The 14,760-nt window shown below is 41.5% G+C and overlaps 1 protein-coding gene across 1 annotated transcript in view; it reads right to left on the reverse strand.

Moving 5' to 3' along the window:
* The window catches only part of lzts1 (leucine zipper, putative tumor suppressor 1), a 17,738-nt gene extending 15,657 nt beyond the window's left edge, over positions 1 to 2,081 (reverse strand). Inside the window, exon 1 of the mRNA XM_042221170.1 lies at positions 1,843 to 2,081. The gene's annotated coding sequence lies outside the window, so the exon portion shown is untranslated. The remainder of the gene's footprint in view (positions 1 to 1,842) is intronic.
* Positions 2,082 to 14,760: the final 12,679 nt, after the last annotated feature.

Genomic DNA, 14,760 nt, shown 5'->3' on the forward strand with positions numbered 1-14,760 from the left:
GGAGGATTCAGAAAAAGACTTCATGGTTATGGTCAGAAATATAGAAGTCACACCGGCTAATACATTTTACTAGTGTCAGATCAGTTAGTTTGTTCTGGTGTTATAAAGGTGTTATAACGCCTCATCGGGCTATATTTTGTATCAATGATAGGGCATGAGAACTTTCAGTATATAGACGTTTGGATTTCTCACATAGTCACACACACTTATTATGATATATCTTAGTTTAAGAGAGGATAACATGTATAGGTAGGTAGAAAAGAATGAGGCCTTTCCTGGCACTGATGCCTGATGACCCCCAAAAGCTGAATACTCAATGATAAGATTGTCATTCTTGAGCATAACTGCCTCCCATCCTCCTAATCTTCTGTGGCTGTGCGTGTGTGTGTGGATGGTGTAATGTGGGAGTAAGAGGAAGTAAGGAGGAAGACACAATGAGCTCACTTTAAGGAGGTCTATATCATCCCAAAAGCAGCTGGAGATATTTGCTGCAGGCGATACCTGTGCTCAGCTCCAAAATAAAGGCCCTTGACCTTGTTTTGCTTCTTTGTTCGTTACAGGGAAACTTTTTTTCAGCAGTCTGACTTGGGATAATTGGGAAGAGCCATAAGTCGACATTCATCTGCTGTTTACTTCTAAACAGAAACAGTTTTATTCCTGAAAAGTTGACTGCTGTGGATGTTGGAATGTTGGGTTGCCGTGCTTCTTTGGCAGAGCCTTCATTCACGAGTGGATGCTGGTATATAGGTATCTAGGACAGTTATTTTAAGAAGCATCTCCTCTAGCAGGTCATGACAGCTTCAAATGATTGTCACACGGTAATGAGCAAAGCATTAGTTATTGAAAAAAGCCAAAAGACAACCCAAAACAGAATCATCTGTCAATTCAAGATATTTACATAAAAAATGATCTCTGCTGTGCACATAGAAAACAAACAAACAAACATCTCAGTCAGTGAAATGACAGGGAACTGTCTATTCCCACTTCTTTTTTACTCTCACATTGCTTGGTACAATTCCTCCCCTGTGTTTTTCTCCACACAATAATTTGGTACAAACAAAGCTGAACATGCCTGTACAAGTGCCCTATACTTACCCACTCACCTTGTCACCTGCACAATGTACAAGAATTCATGTTCTCAGCAGGTCTCAACACATATCTCACTGTACGCGAGTGTGACAGAAACTGGGAGTTGGCGAAACAGCTCTCCTTCATGTGTTACAATTAATTGTATAAAAGAAACAGAGCAATATTTAGGAACCGTGGGTTGGTGGGGGGTTACTTTAGGTAATCACTGGGTGGGGAATACACTTGAAAATCATGTTGAAAACACCTATAACTACCAGCTTAGCCTTCAGGGGTATTTATATCCCAGGAGTTGTTGTGCTTATATCAAATCAAACCTCATGCTGGTCCCTATTATTTTAAGTTTTTTTTTTTTAAAACAATGGTTTGCCCAGTAATGGCTGAGCTGAATGAAAAGAGCACGAGTGGCAGTTTTCTGGGTCGAAATCAGACATTTCATTTATAGCCAGTGTGTCCTCATGCACAGAGATGATTTCATTTTAAAATTCAGTTTGCATTTAACAAGCAAAAGCCTTGGACTGCTTCCATGCATAGAAACTTTGGAATTATTATTAATGCTAGCTGTAATTTGGTATGATCATAAAGTGATCCTAGTTCACCTTACTTAAACTTTGCAAATTGCACACTTAAATAAGGAGGAATCTGCTTGTATCCTGCATGAACTGCAAGGCTTTGAGCCTCGCACAAGTCTCTGCCATCATTTCAGATCTAGTCAGAAAGCCATGCTGTCTTTGAGTACCTGTAGTGGTGACTTACCTCCATTATTCCTTGCCTCCACAGTCTCAGTCACTTCTGCTTTTGCCCTGTCTCCCCAAGCTTTGTGATCTATGAGCAAACCATCCTTAGCCGAACACTGGCAGGGCCGGTGTGGGGAAAAAAGTGACGTCTGCTTTTGTTGTTTGAGGTCTCTTAGGTTCCTTTCCTCAAACCTCTTCAATACCTGGAACACTCAGTCCGTCCCGTCTCCCATACTCTCTTACATTCCTTCAGAAACTTCTCTCTCTCTCTCTCTCTCTCCCCTCCCCTCTCTGTATCCTTCTTGCCTCTCCCCTGAACTCCCTCCCACTCTCTCCTTCAATCTTAACATTTGCCACTCTGTCTCACCCCCCTTCCAGCTTTGATATATATTTTATTGTTTTTTCAAAGCCTTTTGTACCATTCAATAAAAAATGTTATTTTTCTTAGCATTATTAGTTATGTTAGATAAATATTACTTATATATATACTTATATATATCTGTATTTGTCCACTATTTCTTTGGGATTTATGCTCGTTCTTGTTCCCTGCAAACATCGCTCCACCTGTCTCTTCCTACTTTTCTTCTTTACTCTCACTGTCTTTTTGCTCTTTCACTGGCAATAACTTACTGCCTCTGTATCCATACAGACCGTAAATCATCCATCGCCACACCTCTAAGGCACACTCAGTTTTCAAAAGCGGTCAAAATACCTCAGTGCTTGAAAGTGTACAGTGTCAAAAATGAATCCCATAGTGTTCTTTTCTTGTGAGACCATGTGTGACAGTGTAATTACTTGAACCTGTACAGCCCATATGTGTGCATGTGTGCACCAGCAGGTAAGTTAGTGAGTGGCTGTGGGGCGGATGACTCATACTGTTACCCACCTTGCTGCGCTGCTGTAGATTTAACCCGCTTCACTGCATCAGCCGATTTTGTCTTCTATCACGTACACAAAGGAAGCTCTGATTTGGTTTATTTATGTTACAGATGAGTTGAATAAATCACCAGGATGGCAGGTTATAACCCCACAGCGTAGTCTTGGCAGAATACCCATTTGATGTGCCTCAGCTCCCGTTTCGTCTTTCTGTGTCCGTCATGTTTCTCTGTTCCTGTCTGCATATCTTTCTTCTTGGTGTTTGTTTCACCTTTTCTTTCTCTTTCTTCCTTTACAGTCTAAACTCATTTGTTATTCTTAATCTTCAGCCCCAGAAACCTCAAAGACTGCTGCATCACAATTAGAAGTATCTAAACTTCTCCGTCGTTCAGGATTAATGCAGTAAAATAAAGTTTGAACTCCTTTGTTGGCTGTGAATAAAAAGTTCTATAAGCGCTCATTGCCATCTGGGCATATTTGGTGGAGATACAAAGACTTCTGTCGGTGTTGCTGATGTGCCAGATTTTCTTGAACTGACACTGCGCTTTAGAGTCTGGGCGATGATATGTAATCAGCAGCCAGGAGCACAGTCAGAGATACATCTTTATACTCAATGGGTGGCAAAATAGGCATGCCTATATTTAATAGTGTGTTTGGGGCAATTGTTAAAAGCCTGTAATTTTAGTCGTGACCAATCTCGTTTCAGTGCTTCACAGCATCATTTACCCCTTTGTATTGTTTGTTGCCTGTTGCTCCTGCTAAACATACCCAGGTTGCTGTGTATGTGCGTGTGATGATGACAAATCTGCTGCTATGATAAAATTCAGTCTGTTTTTGTATGTGTGTCCAAAGATGTAAAATGAGGAGCGGTGCTGTTAAAAATATTTATTATTTGTGTACCTCAGCACTCATGCGTGTTTGTGTCTAGCGTGCGTATAAGGCTCTTTGTGTATTTACACTCACTGTCATATTAATCTTCTAGTGAGTCTCTAAAGATTGCGTTATACAGGAAAACTATTAAAAGATGTTTTGTGTTTTCAGCTAAAAGTGAAAGAAGCAGCGTGATTACTCATGTGAGTTTTATGTTTTCTGGACTTTGACAAGCAGCTCGGGCTGTCAGGTTGTGAATGGGCTGCAGGAATTGATTGGATTTTTATGTCAAATTTACTCTTCCAGAACGCGCCTCCTTTTCTTGGCCTGGCCCTATCTTCCTGCTTATCTTCACTCACCCCCACAGACACAAATAAGCGCATGGATGAAGATCAATACCTCGCTGAATTTAAAGACCCTGCATAATGTTGTTGACCCAGCTGGCACAAGCAAGTGACCCTAATCAGTGGCCAGAGGAAGGACACAGCTAAGTGAAAACACATAGATGGCCATACAGAAGTTGCACCTATGCTTCCGTACATAAAACCATCCTCGTGCATGTTCGTGTAACCCCACACTAGCATTTGAGATTTGGGTTAGGGTGCAAAAACAAGGACACAGAAACACACACACAGCTGAGCTTAAAATCCAATTTCTTATGTAAGTGTGCTCGGTGCTTGCCACATACTTTTGGCAGACTGGTGGATGTAGGCAGCTGAATGTGTATCCAGCGTGAATCCGTATGGAGATAAAATAGTCGTAGTCAAGTCATGATCCTCTTGTACTCTGAACAAACATGTACAGTAGCTGCGTGATGCGTAAGTATTGTTGTAAAGCTACTGTGAAGATTAGCTTTCCAAAATAATCTCTGACGTTGCCTTTTGCTGAAACATTAGTCTTAAATTTAAGTTGATCAAATAAATAAAGGTGCAGAATTAGGTCAGGTCCCTTTTATTTATACTTTACAGCTTCTATGGAACTATGTTCTATCAGGAATCACTTTTCTGGTGAAATACTTAAGGTATCATTTCCTTCACTAAAATCAGTGTTCACCGTGAGAGGTCGTCATAATAGTAATCAACAGTAATAAATGAAACCCAAACCTCTTCGCCACAGGAAACTGCCCCTCTTTTGGGTTGTAAACAGGTAGCAGTAACATTGACGCTCCAGTTTAATTACTGCGAACTACTCCCCAGTGCTCCTTCTATCTCTCTAATAGCATTTCCTCTGCTGTCTAAAATAGTTTGTGGCTATCACACTAGGCCCTCCATCATTTAAACTGTCTATTTGGGGAACATTCAACCCTCCAGAACTTGAATCACTCAGTCCTGTGAAAAAAAATTTGGCATGCATTCGTCTGAGTTAGGTGCCTCTGCACTAACAAGCTCAATGGCCTTCGGTAATCCTCAGGCCTTGGTCTTTTCTCCTTTCTGAAGTGCTTTTCTCTCTCTTTTTTATCTCCTGTCAAGGCTGACAGCTCCACTGTGCATCAGCATGTTCACCTGGGGCCGAGCCGAAGGGCAGATAGAGATAATATTGACAGAAGTCGTAGTCCGACAAAGATAAATGATGTCACCAAGAAAGAAAGGAGTGGAGAGAAAATTGGACAAGAAATGTAAGAATTGAAGAAAGAAAGTGATGGAATTTGAGCAAGAAAAGGAGGTAAAGAGGCCAAGGTGAGGTCTGAGTGCACAAAAGTAGGGCTTGAGCTAAGGCTTTATTGATTCTGTTGGCTTTGTCTGTCACCGCCCAGGGGACACACTTGGCCTATGATGTATGGCTGCTTCATTCTCTGCTGCTGCAGCAGCAAGGGACACAAGTCAGGGAGTCAGCCACTACAGGGACCTTGTTTTACGCTACTGGTACAGCAGAGCCAGGGCAGCCCGCCGAGCCATGTACATCACAACTCCGCTGAGAGGTGGCGCGACCCAAAGAAACAAAAGAGACTTCCACCTGCTCGTTGACCTGAAGGAACATGGCTTCCAGCTAAACTTCATTAATCTCCCACTCCCGCTGTCCGGCAAAAAGTACACGAACGAGTCGTCGATAAATAAAACCCATACAGATATTTTTGTATTTCTCTCTGGTGTGAAAAAAAAAGAAACGTACAACTTCACCCATTTCAAGAGATGAAGTCAGAGTAAGTGCGCATACATACACACACAGATGGCCGCACATCAAAGCATCGATAGCTGTCTCTCTCTGCGCGAAGGCAATTTGCTCTGCCCAAGATCTTGCGCACCGGTAGCATATAAATAAGCTTGGCACCATGTGGCCGGAGAGCACAGTAACAGCCCGTCAGGTTAGATGAGGACAATAAAGTTGTCTACTTGCACACCCAATGAGTGACACATTTTGAGAAAGTAGTACACAGAGATACTGATGTTGTCACTCAGACACTCACGCAGGCAAATACTGGGGTTATTAGTATTGATTTAATGTGCCTTGCTTAACTCCGCTAAGCCACGATTTGATGAGACTTTAATTCATCAACATACTCTCTCTGTTGAAGGTGTCGGGCACCGAGCCGGGGCATTGTCTTCACAGACAAAAAGGGATTAACTAACTTCAGATAAAAGTTTGGGTCGAAAACATGCACAGATCTCCTCATCAGTATACATCTCGAGCTTTCAGAAATGTGCACACGAGAGAGGTTAACGGTAGGACAGGAACGCCTCTGGCGCTCAGTGAATCTTTCTTTGGAGCTTCCAGTTGCTATTTCACACTCATTTTACCTTTCAAACTACATTTGCACATAATCCAATTAAGTCACGGGGTTAGTAAAAGAACTGTTGCTGATGATTTAAGTTTTTGATGCATGGGCGCAGAGAGTTCCACGGTGCCTCTTCCCGTATGCGGTGCAGATGGATCACCGCTGAAGTCACCATCCTCCACTTGTTTTGCCCTGCAGGTGTTGTGTGCATAGTATAAATTTCACAAATAAAGCCATCCATCTCTCCCTCTGGTTAACACTTCAGACGCTAACAACAGTTAACTGCTTTGAGAAGTCTTAAGCATCCACTAATAGGGATTATATGGAGTGTAACTGGGCTATAAATTGCAGAGAGGTGCACAGTCAAATAGCGTGAACAGAATAGAAGAATACACCAAACAGTTTGCCTCTCTAAAACCCGTTTGTCTCTCAGAGAACAATTAGGTGATGCCGGGTCGGGGAGACAGTTTTATTTAGTTTATTATTTTGATAGTGCTGACATTCAATTGAGACACACTCGATGAGTGTTTCACATCAATCATGAAAATAGAGGTCTGCAAGCCAGCAGTTATTACTTTGCAAAGAGACCAAGCTCGTGAAAAATGGCCCCACATTTCAATAATATTCAAGCGGCTGTGAATACTGGCACCAATGCGTTAATACACCAATTAAAACAGGGACCCGGCTGCACTAATGCACCTCTAAAAATTGTGCTGCAGTCATAATACCTGCTTGTGATTCTAGTCTTTTTTTTTTTTTTTTTTGCATCAGTCTGTTATTCTGTGCCACAAGCAGCTCATGAGCCCCGGTACCTTAAAATAAACCCACTTTCACATAACCCATTTCCCACAGCCATTTTACCCCTCCTGATCTTTCCTGATCACTTTATCCTTTTTAACATAGCTAAAAGTCACCAAGGTGTGATGACAGCAAGAGGCTGAAATGCAAAAAATAAAAATAAAAAAGCTTCTTAAAGAGAAGAAAAAAAAAGTTGGAACCAGTGCAAGTCCCCAGCCTTGGTGTTACTGTATGCAGAGAAGTTGCTTATCAGTTTCACAAGGGGGCAATGTTGCCATTCACTTCATGAATCCAGGTCTTCTCAAGAATTAGTTTTCATTTTCCTTTTAGATGATATCATGCACGAAACAAAATTATGTTATTCCTCATGAGCAGGAGGGAAGTATTAACAACAGTTTCCCAGTTTCTCTTCTTGGTTAAAATTAGCGGAGTGCTGATACAGGGGGCAGTCCCTCCATTGTGCCCGCAGCACACTGGGTCCCTGTTAATTTCCCAGCTCAGTGGCGAGGCAGTCATTATCTGAGGATGGGCATCTACAATGGATAATTATTCTGGGAAAAGGATTTCAAACTGTGGAGAAAATACTGCTTTCAACACAGGGGCCTGAATGCTCAAAATCACTGGCTAGCATTTAGTCACTGTCATTACGTCTTTCTACCCCCCCCCCGCCAAAAAAAAAAAGCCCAGTAGTGATTTGGACCAACCCCTGAAAAAATAATCCCCCCCCTCCCTCCCCCCCTATATAATTCTATATTTATTGCTGTTTTATATCTCATTTCCAAATGAGCTTGCTGGCTGGAGAGACCAGATAATAGAGTGTGTAATTTGAGGCAGAACAGGAGAGTGGACACAAACAGAAATGCGAGCAAACCAGCGAACACAGGTGCATACACATAAAACATACACGCAAATACACTGTGAAGGCTGTGACGTGTTTTACTTACTGTTGAGCCGACATCAGTAATTACTTTCTTTTGTTTCAAAGGTAGCTTTTTCGTGGTGGTGGTGGTGGGTGGGTTGTTTTAAATTGTCTCTCTCTTTTATTTAAATCCATACCAAACGCTTCCCAAAGAGTCCATTTATCTTTATTCATACACTGACTTAAAAAAATGATGAATAGGTTGGCTGTCCAACTGTGATAACAATCCCCTTCTACTGCCAATCATTTTAACAAGTTAAAAGATAAATTTCTTGACATAACGTCATGTCAGTCTTATCTCTACCTTTTATGTGCAGATCAATACTGTGGTCAATTTCTTCCCATTTGAAGCGACTTCATTACAGCAGTTCTAGGCAAAGCTAAAAGTTTAGACAGACCCCGTACTTGGTCTGTAACGCTGACCCTCCCTGAGTTTAATTTCTTCATATGCATTACAAAATTGCACAAAAACTAATTCTTTTTGCCGTGTACCTCATATCACGTGGAGGAATGAAATCCTTTAATTGATGCCCAGCAGTTCTGCGCACTAAACTCAAATAAACCCAATCATACAAGACTAAAAGAACATTATTAATGACTTGGAGCAACTTCACTCATAAACTCCCAGATACAAATACTACACAGCGTTCTCCTTCCCATGTTGCAGTCAAGATTGACCACCCAGCAGGCAAGTGGGGAAAGAAGGAAAATTTTGAAAAATGCATTATATCCTAATAAGGTTAGCCTTGTAAGCAGATAAAGGTTAAATAGAATAAGAGGAATTCTCCCTGGATCTGGAGTAAACGGATGACAACAGTGTGCTCTGATTTGTTTCTGGAGTACTGGTTCTGTTCAGTATAATTGGCCATGCGGTCTGCAGAACACAGGTGATTTGCAGATAAGTGGGTCTGCATGGGGCCTGGTTCAAGCCAATGCTCAGCCACTAACGTCAGCAGTCGCTTTCTTTCTTGTTTCAACTCATTAGACCTGAGTGCTGCACAGGGACGGAGGTGGGAACCGTCGACCCCTTTAGCACAGCGGTAGAAATCTACATGTATAATTTCTATTAATTAAAAGAAAAATACAGTCATACTTTAAAAGAAAGTTACTGTTTTTCTTAATATCGTAGCCTGTAGGTGTGGGTGTTGTGAGGGTGAGATGTGAGACGAGACAGTGACCGAGAATAAGCATCATAATAAATCTTAGGCTCTGTCTAAAAAGCTAAACCTAGACACTGTCGCTTGAATACACCAGGTAGATGCTTGGATTTTTCACGCTCTCACCTCCTTGCAGTGTCAGTCCCTTTCTCAGAGATGTATCATTATTCATGTGTCAGTGGATTACATGTCCCAGTTGGCTGAAGATTAAAGCAAAGGTATGCAAAAAGGACAATTTCAGCCAACATCTTTTTGCGTTCTTATTATGCTTCAGTCAGTTATACCCCTACCTTTGCTGTGCTTTATATTAAAATGTACCAGCACTTCTAAAGGCTGTTTAGTCACTTAAATGAATCACTTAGATCAGAAGGCCAACAGTGAGTATGGAAGGTTTTTAAATGCCGTGGCCTTGGATGATGTCGGCTGCATTATACGAGCTGTGAAAGTGCTCGGATGTTAGACAGCAGGAATCTTGCCGTCATCTAACCAGAAATCTCCCTTAGAGATCATAGCACAAGATAACCACTACAGTTCTTCTGTTGACAGGAAGCATTTGGAAGCACCATTTCTATGAGAATAAATCATCAGCTGTGCATTTGTCCATTATTGTCTTATTGTCTTTCCCATTAACTGTAAGCATCTCTTTCAGTGTACTTGACCTCCTCAATTAATCGCCCCTCCTCTTACTTTTTCCATGAAATGTTTAGCCTCTTCCTCTCTGTCCAGCTCTGTGATGCTGCATATTCCCTTTCCATCTTAAAGAGTCTCCAGTGGTGCCTTTGTAAAAGTCATCATGTCAATGATCTATGCCACTTCTATATCTTTCCTTTCATTTTGAAAAACTGCAAGCAATTAGCCTGACTTTGATCAATAGTTAAATATTATTTCTACAGAAAAGAAATGACAGCTTGCCCCTTCTGGTAGGGTGCCGAGGGGAGTGACTAAGTTCCTGGGAAAGCAGATTAGATTATCTTCAGACTAGCGGCTTCCCACTGTTTCTAGTCTTTGTGCTAAGATGAAATTTAGTTGCAATTTACCAACTGACATTTTCTTTTTGAGAATTCAAACTAGTGGCTAGATAATACTAGATGGCATGTGTTGGTTTGTGAACCTTTAAAGTGATGACAGACTGAGTTTTATTTTAGCCACAGACCAGAACCATGCTACACATTTCCTCCCACATCTCAGTCCCATTTTGCTAAGCTAAAACGTTAAACTGTGTCTTTAACAATTACAATTCATTTTTTAAAATGTTGTTATGTAATGTTTTATTTTTAATGTTATTGCTGGTTAACAGCATTGCCTCACAGCGTGCCCTGGGTTTAAATCCAAGCTGGGGCTTTTCTGTGTGGAATTTGCATGTTCTAGCCATGCGCTCCAGGTACTCCGGCTTCCTCCTGACTTTGCATGGGATTAGGATAACTGGAGACTATAAATTGGCTGTAGATGTGAATGTGAGCGCGACCAGTCGTCAGGGTCTCTGTGTTAGCCCTGTAACAGACTGGCGAACTGTCCAGGGTGTGCCCTGTCTCTTGCCCTAAGACAGTTGGGATGGGCTCCATCCACCTCCTCCCAAGAACCCTGACTTGGATAAGAGAAACAAAATCAGTGGGTGGATGGGTTTTTTTTTAATTTGAAATTAAAGGCACAATTGAAGCCAAGCTGTTTTAGCTCTATATTCAGAATTTCGGTTGTAGCTGCAATGTGTTGACTTCTTTACGTAACTGGGCCATATCAGAATTCACCAAGAAACTGCTGCATTGGGAGAAAGGTAGGCAAGAAAACTGACTTGATGGGGAAAAAAAGGAAGAAAAAAAAACACACAACCACCCCACCCCACCCACCCACTCAGACCTATAACCACACCACACACATCCACCGTCTCATCACTATTGCAAAGACATCACCTCCTCCCCCACCATACCTTTTATTTTTCCTCTGCTTCTCTCATTATTTCTCAGTGTCCACATCTCTTCCTTCATCTTTTCTCCGCACCCCCCCTTCTCTCTTATATTCTCCCGTGTTCCATCTCCATCGCGGGCCAGCCTGATGTGGTGTTGTAAGAGGAGCTGTTTTGACCTGACATTGGGTTTGTTCAGCACGTCCATCCACTGCTGCTGGAGGCCCTGTGGGGTCCTCTGCGGTCGGGGCTTGTTGCTCATGTAGTGCAGTTCTCCAGCCAATGCACTCACTCAGAATACAAACCTGGAACTCACCTCTGAAGAAGGAAGACAGGGACAGGGGTAACAGCTGTGGATCAACACTGCTTCTCTTTCCCTCCATTTGCATTGGCCCGCTTCATTTTTTCTCTCTCACACAACCCCCTTTCTCTGTCCACCTCTCTCTATGCCTCGATGCATACGTACAGTACACAGACTCGAGTAGTACAACAGCCCTGGGCGAAAACCTAACATACAAGCTTCAGCTCAGCCTTGTTTGAGGCTGCACACACACACACACACACACACACACACACACACACACACACACACACACACACACACACAGACACACTCGCAATATCAAACCGAGATTCCCAGAGCTGTTCTCTGCAGTTGCATTGAGCTCTGTATAACGTTCACCTTTACTCTGACTTTGCTTCCACTTAATAAATCTCTGTCCACACATTCACTGTAGCTTTTGATCAGAAGTGATCTCCCTTATGCATTTTGTTATCTGGATTATAAATCAGACATTAAGACGTTTCGGATTTTAGAATCCTTTCTACTTTCTCCCATTTATTCAAATTGAATTATTAGATGATGAAAACATAATTGGTTGAGTGTCTAATCTGATAGCTTCTAATTCTTGCATTATCCATCTGATTTTCATCAATACCACTGACATGCAGTTGGGTCATTTAGTCATGATGACCAATCTCTTTCATAATATCTACTTCAATCCCTCAGGTGCCCACAGTAGTATCCCCCCTTGCTGTGGTTGTGCAACACAGTAAATATTTATTATTGATTAAGATTATTTGCAGTTGGTAATGATAGAACTGTTAACACCAAGAAATAAATAAGACCACCGCCACATTTGCAGCAGGTTTGCTGGAGCAGCGAAATACACGGTTTTACAGTAATTGATGAAGCACCAGTGTACAGTATTTCATATGCTGAGCAATTTTCTAATTGGCCGAGGGGTAGCAGGTTGTTGTGCAGCCCTGCAGCATCATCACTGAGGGGAAACATTTGCTCATCAGGGAGAAAGAAAAAAGGGAAGAATGCAGTGAATTATGACTCTGTTTAAGATGTAGAATGAACAGAGTTTTTCAATGTTTAATGATAAAAAACTGAATGGCTGTATGCTCTGTATTCTTTGCTTTGCAGCAGAGATGTTTTCCTTTCATTTTCCTGCTGAAGAATGTGCAGTTTAAATATGAAAGAGTGGTCCCAAGTTTGGAAGACATTTGGGTGAGGTTATGCAGTGTGTTGTGCACATGCACAGCTCCTATATGTTCGCCTCAGTGCTAAGGTATGCATTGAATATTTTTGCATAATGCTTTTTCTTTTTGCAATAGCATCCTCTGTCAGATGTTTGTATGAAGTTATTGACAACTGGAACCAAAACACATGAAAATCACATAGAAAATAAAAAATGTATTCATAATAGAGTTGTTGACTAGCAATATCTTTTCCAGTAAGCATTTAGCAAAAGCTATAATCATGTTGTTTTTTGTTTATTTTGTAACAAAAACAAAACCTTTTTTTTTATCAGCAAAAATGTATCTTGGTGGGTCATCCTCTTTAAATTCAAATTCAGTAGTGAGGAAAAACCAGATCTTTTTTTTTAAAGCTCCTGTAATCCAAAAATCCACCCATTCCATTTTAAATCACCACAGACAGCAGGAATAATGAATCTCTCACTATGTGTGCATCATAAACATGTAAACACATTGGACTGGGAGGTGCAAGAGTAATGAGGAGCACCCTAAACAGTCTGTCATCATCTATGCCTTTAGAGTGGGTCCTTTACCCAGGCTCCTGCAAAGTATATTGGTAGCATTATAGCATAGCGCTTCTTAATTTATCAATAAAAGAACCAATGTGTCACTCCAGCAAACACACAGCCAGCTCTTGCATTCAAGATAACCAGACCTGTCATGTGAATTTTATACTCTGTCTCCTCGCTCTGTTTGTGCAGTCCCTCTTTCTCGCTTTCTTGCCTTTCATTTTTTTCCCCTTCTTTTGGAAATTCAGATGAAAGCTCATCCCGACGCCACAACGGCTTTCCACCGTAATATTCTGATTTCATTATAGTTTATTACAGATGAATTATTCCCAATAAGCTATTTTAATATGGTGCACCTCTGTTGCACCTATTCCTGTTCTCTCCCCATAATACCACTAGCAGGACTCGTGCCATCCACCATATGTTGTTGGATGCTACCTGTAGCAGGTGTTGATACAAACTCTTCTTCTACAGTAGTTTCCACCCCTGCTCCTCCGCAGCCCCCTCTGTCTCTGTTTCTTCTTTGCAGAAATATTACAAAATTTAACCTCTGATCCAATTGCCAGCATTCTTCTGAGAATGACAAACAGTATTAAAATACATTAAAACGCAGAGTTGACAGACAAATCCAAGGAGGGCAAACAACAGCTAACAGTGGTGAAAGGCAATATAATCCCTATGTGCTGAACTCCAAACAACACTCTGTACTGTGTGTGTCTGTGTATGTGCCCCATGCAGGATGGCTGTGGCTGTGCAATAAAGACCAGACTACAGCTGTGAGAGAGAGGAAGAGAGAGAGAGACAGAGATCCCGTCACCAAATCCAATAAGATGAGTAGAATTTCATAACAGATGTTCAGCTTGGATATGACGGCTCCATCAATAACCACCCCACATGTGAGAGGCAGAGGGGTGAGCATGACGCAGTCAAAGTCACACAGCCATGGCAGAATCTATATCGGATTGTTTCACAGTTCCACTGGCTCGAGTCCTCTCCCCGCTTCGTTCTCGCCAGCGCTTCTTTGTTCTTGCTGATGCCTCTCTTTCATTCCCGCTGCCTCTCTTCCTTTCACCTTCACTTTTTTTTTTTTTTTGTATGTGTGTATGTGTCTTGACAATAGAAATGTCCAGTCTTTCTTCAATGGAGCACGGAATTACATCTCAAGTGGTCTGGTTCAATACTGCTGTCCACTCTTGTCGCAGAGCAAGTAAGATGTTAGCTAAAAAAAATGTTGCCTTAGTTTTGATTTCCATTACAGTCTCTCTCTATGTCTTAGACTTTCACTCCTTTCAACTGAAATTATGTTCATTTGACAAGCATCTTGTGAGAAGTTTAATTACTAAGGTTGGAGTGTGGGAACTTTCCACGTAAATGCAGGTGTGTTACATTTAAACAATTCTGACTGAAATTTATCAACAGATCTGGAGTCTGTAGTGACAATCTTCGATTTGCACATGAGAAGAAATCAAGAAGAAATCTCTGACCTTCAAAGATAGCAGTTCCTTAAGTGACCACTTGAAGCGGCTCCAATGGTAAATCATTCCTCACAGATCCAATGTTGCAATAACAAATGTTTTTACCGAAAAATAGAAGTTTCAGTATTTAAAGCTATTTTCCTTTTGCACGATGAATGTGTGTGTGTGTGCGTGT

This window comes from Haplochromis burtoni, unplaced genomic scaffold (genome assembly GCF_018398535.1).
Source record: "Haplochromis burtoni strain Fernald_Lab_line unplaced genomic scaffold, NCSU_Asbu1 Contig_62, whole genome shotgun sequence".
Taxonomy (NCBI): domain Eukaryota; kingdom Metazoa; phylum Chordata; class Actinopteri; order Cichliformes; family Cichlidae; genus Haplochromis; species Haplochromis burtoni.